Below are 6,000 nucleotides of genomic sequence, written 5' to 3'. Positions count from 1 at the left end.
GCTCTATGTTCTTAAAAGAACAGAGCAATTATATATTAGTAGAAAATCACTTTTACACTGTGTTTCATGAACAAAGATTCATCAGAAATGAATTGCTGATGAATCTTTGTTGATGAAACACAGTGTAAAATAAAAAAAAAATTTGTTAAGTGATTTTCTACTAATATATAGTTATATATATATATATATATATATATATATATATATATATATATATATATATATATATATATATATATATATATATATATACAGTAGGGGTAGTCATTTTGAGAAATTTTTGAAAACGATGTACATACCCAGCTAAAGTTGGAGCAAATATGCTAAAACTTAGTCAAAATTTTTTTAGGTCAATGGGATGACTTTCAAGTACCCCTCAAGACTAAAGTTGTTATCTATATTTTCATTTTAAAAGGGTATGTCATCATTTTTTTTATATATTCTCGGTTTAAACAATATTTAAGAAATCAAAAAATTAAAAAATTAAAAGTTTAAGTTCAACAAGTGGTTATGAAATCAGCAATCATATTAATGAAATCAGCATTTTCATACTTAAGATTCATTCAGATGGACAACCGGAAAAATTCCTGCTTAAATCAACCAAAAAAACAAACTATTTTGAACTAAACAAGTAATTTACCATTTAATAAAAATCTTTTCAAATATTATCAAGACAAAAATTTCTACTAATATATAGACAAAAATATATCAAGACAAAAAGTCTTTTGTCTTGATAGTCAAAAGATCTACTGCATTTAAACTTCATAGCTTATTGTGACTGAGTTGGATTTTGATGAATTAAGTCAACTAATGATTATGCATTCTTTTTGGAAATAAGTCGTGATTTTCCACCTCTTTCTGATTTTTTTTTTACAGTTTTGTTTTACAATCCATTGTTATCACATTACATGCTTTTGAAATCATGGAATATGATAACAATGGATTTTCTATGTAAAGTTTCAAAAAAAATTTTCGATTTTTATATTCTTTACTTAACATTGTGAAAAATAGTGAGAAGTAACAAAGACTATCAAGACAAAAATTAATTGAAATAAGTAAAATAATTGAAATGTTTTTTTATCCATAGAAATATTTTTATCCAAAAGAGCCAAGGGAATAATCATTGAATCAAGATACCATGTATGCTTATAAAGAGATGCTAACACAGCGTCTACTGCCTCCGGATTGGAGCAAACTTTTTTATACTTATTCATCTGAAAGATTGCATCAAGATCAGACGCAGGAGATTGAATCGCTTTATGTGCTTGAAGGTAGCACCTTGTGTAAAAACATACTATGAACTCGCAGATGAGTTTCAAATCTTCAAATAGATTATCATTTTCTGCACAAATGTCAGTTGCTTGCACAAAAGCTGAAGTTTAAGGTAGTATAAACTCTTGCCTAAAAACCTAACATAATGAACAGCTCCAGTTTTCTTTAATTTGAAATGTGCAGAAGGGGATAAATACTGCATGGTTAGTTCAGCCAACTCTTTTCGGTCATTCAACTCGTATTGCGTTTTTTAGTAATATAGTTCCTACAGTAATTTAAAGTTTTCCTTGCAGCTTCCTTCAAAACTGTTCTATCCACGTTTTTACCAATCAAAAGAGGTCAGGTTATTTTTGTCGTATTTGAATTTAGGGTTCTCAAACATATGTTTGAACTTTACGAATAAGGGATTTTCAGGCCCTATGCTATTCTCTTTTATCACTGCTTCACAGAAATGAACCATTCTAAGCTAATTCTAATAATGCCTACATGCTAGTAGAGGAAGGTATTTGTCTACCTCTCTTGCAATCCTAATAAGTGATCCTTTCTTAGAACCAGTATTACTTGAAGTTGTATCAAAGCATACTCCACATACTTTTGAAATGAGGTCATATTCTTCTAGTATATCATGATTCCCATATACATATCTTCACCTGAAGAAGACGACAAGGCAGGTACTCCAAGAAGATGCGACACCCCCTCAATATTAACGAGCACAGCTAATCTTTCATTCTTCAATCTTTTTCCCTGATTCATTTCAAACAAAGTCTTTTCGTTGAAATGAATTATACAGGGATAACGGCTTTTTTCCACAGCCTTCTTTATATCTAATTTAGCAATTTCTGCAGTATCCTTGGCAGTTTTTTTCATCTTCCTTAATGCTGTTGAAGCACTGGCTTTGCATTTTGCGATATCAACTCCACAATCTTGAAGAATCGCTCCAGTAACTTTTTGTAAGACATTGGGGGAGATATCATTTGCTGTAGCTATGATAGATACATTTCCATCAAAAATATTCTTAGGAACTTTGGCAGTAATGTTACAATCATCTGCTCTTCTATGATACCAAACTTCCGGTTCAAATTCTTAATCAGAATCAGCGCTAGTGTCAGTGAAACTTAAGTCTAATTCTAAGGTAGCGTCAATCTTAGGAGAATTTGGTTCTTTAAATCTGTAGAACCAATCCGAAACTTTTTCAAAAATGATATAAACTCCCCTTGATTAACCTTGTCTTTAGCTGTTCCTCTGTATTTAATTTTACTCAAATCTGAATACTTCTTGTCCATCTTCATTAGGTTCTTGATAATATTTTTGTCTGACATGGTCTTTTAATTAAGCCTAAAATGCATTCACAATCATCTACTTCATATCTCTTGTAACCCTGAATCTTGTTAGGAGGGCATGATAAAATTGTTGACTTCTCAACATTATGAGGAAGTAGTGATCTTCTGTAGGCAATGTGTTGAAGAATATCCATTCCAGTAGGGAGTTGAAGACCTTAAGAAAAAAAAAATCAATATTTTAATTTTTAACATAAAGTTTAAAATTCAAAACAATTTTTTTAAATTAGACATGTACATGTTATAGCTGGTTTAGCCTCATTTATGATAAAAAGTTTGCTTTCGCTTGATCTGAGAAACTTCCTCTTCCTAATATCTTTTACAATTTTTTTTTCCATTTTTGTATTCAATCTAAATAGATTTAATGGTTTGTAATTAGTTAAAAACTTCAATACAATTTTACTTTGTATTGTAATTTAATTAATAACAATCAAGTAAATACAAAAGTTATTTACAAAAATAAAATAATGTAGCACAATTTCACCTACAATTTGTTTATAAAAACTCTTAGTGACTTAAAAATGCAGTGCAGTATCTTCAGCACATTTTCTTCTGCATTATTTTATAAGAATTTTTTTATTGTTGCCGATTTTCATAACCTCTTGCATAACATAAAATTTTCATTTTTTCTTTTAGTAAATATCGTTTTAACCAAGAATATGTAAAAAATATGATGACATACCCTTTTAAAATGAAAATATAGATAACAAATAAAAAAAAAATTAAAAAAATGGAGATAATTTTTTTATTTAAATCCCCTTCAAACACTCTGAACACACCCTATTTTTTAATCTTTTTTGAAGTACTATATTGTAGAGAGAAAACAAGAACAAAAGACAATTGTAATGAATGAATTAATAAATTTATTCATTGAAACTTTGATCTATTTTAATTGCGTACATCGCTTTTAAATACAGTTTTAAAAGGTTTAAACGATTAGTTACACATATTGTCTTCTGTTATTTTTATTTTCATTTTTAAATTATAAATGTAAAAAAAATGCTAAATAGTATTTAATTTTTAACAAAACATTTTTGACGATTTCCAAGATCCTCTTGTAACTTTTTAACTTGCTAAAACAACTTTTTAATTAACGACAGTCAATAAAAAACACTATACGTTATACGTAGGAAAGCCAGAATTTTACGGCTTTTACGAAGGAAAAAACTAAAAAAAAATTGTTACAGGTTTTTAAAATCCGTAAAATTTTAATTTTCGTATAATCTAGACGTTGGCAACCCTAATTATATGGAAAGATTTTGAATGTTTCAGTTTTTAAACACTTTAGCATTTTATAACCAAAAATTTTATAATACTTAAAAAATTTTTCTTAACTTTCTTTCATAGGTAATCGTATTATTGTTCATCATATTTTATATTACAATTTTTATCATAGATACATTCAAAAGTTAAAAAACTCATTTAAATCGATAGCTTTTAAATGAAAGTTAAATTAAAGTTTCCAAAATTTTAACAACTTTTAATTGAAATACTTGGTTGGCTCGCCAAATTATTATTGGTTGGCGATTTACAAATTATTCGAACTTATTTATTTGAAATTAGCATGATTTTATAGGCGTATTATGTCCAAACAAAAGCTTTAGATGTTATATTTTTTTTCGCTTCAGGTTTTTTTAATATTTAAAGAAACTTTTCTCTTTTTTATATAATTTTCTAATCCTTTTTACTACCCATAATAATGAATTTAAAGAATACCATTTCGGAGTCTTTAGATCACTTTCGCTCATCGGCGTTAACTAAATTTAGTTAAAAATCTTTTGAAAAAGTGCCTTAATTTTCTATAGATTCTAGTTCTAATCATTTCTGACCTATATTAGCTTTATATAGTTGTCAAAATGCAATATTTCTATCAATTTTTACAAAAAATACAAGAGTTCCGACCAAAAAAGAACTTGCAATCAAGAACAAGCGCCAATAAACGATCGGAACAGATCAAATTTTTAATCTATGATGTTCATTTTACCTAAAAAAGATTTAAAAAAAAAAAAGAATCTACGGTCTGGGTTTTTTCGCTTTAAACATTTATATTTTATGATAACGCAAAATTTATCATTTTATTTTTTTCGTCTTTTCATGATTCACAGACCTGATCATTTAACGGAAATATGTCATAGTCAACAAAATATCATACAGACGCTATAGTATTTTAAAATGAGGGCATCAACTAAATTTAATCGACATATTTAAATATCTTGTAAATTAGGTATTTAAGTAAAAAAATATATTTAAATACAAAAACTAACTTTTTTTTTTTTTTTAATTTACAGATATACATTAAATATCTACTTAAATTTTGTATTTGTAAATTTAAAAAAAAAAAAAATTTTTGTAATTATGGTAAATATTGTTAATAATTAATAATATTATAATATTATTTTTGTTTATGTTTTACGCAAATATAAAATATATAATACGCTTCATTGCATGTTTTATTTTTGATCTTTTTGTTGTTATTTTCGGTTTACTTTACCAGCTAACTTATTTTACCGAAATTATTAATAAATCTTTTAATATAAAAACGTTATTAACTTATTTTAAATTATAATATTTATTAATATGCAAATTTTATTTGTATTTTCCTAACTTAAGATAAACAGCAAGAATGTAAATAAAGATTTTTTAAATAACAAAAATAAATTAATGAAATAATTTATTAAACGTATTGAACAATTTTAACTGGAGAATAACTTACGTCATTAAAAATTAAAAATAATTTTTTTTTCAACTTTTGAATGAATGATCTTGCTTGTTAATGACGACACGTTTTTTCACAATAATTAATCTTAATTCTTAATTCATTAACCTAATTCATTTCCTTGTCGTGCGTACTAATTGTGTTTTTTACTCGTCTAGCGCAACACTTTAAATCTGAAACTGATTTAATTTTTTTTTTTACAATGATCTTAAGAACCTTTGGGAATTTTAAACCAAGTGGGAAACCGCGTTATACGCGGTGCCATTAGGCTGGCTCACACCCTGTATATATATATATATATATATATATATATATATATATATATATATATTTATATATATATATATATATATATATATATATATATATATATAACTATATATATATATATATATATATAGTTATATATATATATATATATACAGTTATATATATATATATATATAATATATATAACTATATATATATATATATATATATAGTTATATATATATATACAGTTATATATATATATATATATATATATATATATATATATATATATATATATATATATATATATACATATATATATATATATATACATATATATATATATATGTATGTATATATATATATATATATATATATATACATATATATATATATATGTATATATATGTATATATATATATA

The 6,000-nt window shown here is 25.2% G+C and overlaps 1 protein-coding gene across 2 annotated transcripts in view; it reads left to right on the top strand.

Moving 5' to 3' along the window:
* Positions 1-6,000, top strand: part of LOC136071850 (bromodomain-containing protein 8-like) — a 107,118-nt gene that overhangs the window by 46,547 nt on the left and 54,571 nt on the right. The gene's annotated exons all lie outside the window — the stretch shown is intronic.

This window comes from Hydra vulgaris, chromosome 05, assembly GCF_038396675.1.
Source record: "Hydra vulgaris chromosome 05, alternate assembly HydraT2T_AEP".
Classification (NCBI taxonomy): domain Eukaryota; kingdom Metazoa; phylum Cnidaria; class Hydrozoa; order Anthoathecata; family Hydridae; genus Hydra; species Hydra vulgaris.
The sequence above is the reverse complement of the archived record's forward strand: the minus strand, read 5'-3'. Positions and strand labels throughout refer to the sequence as shown.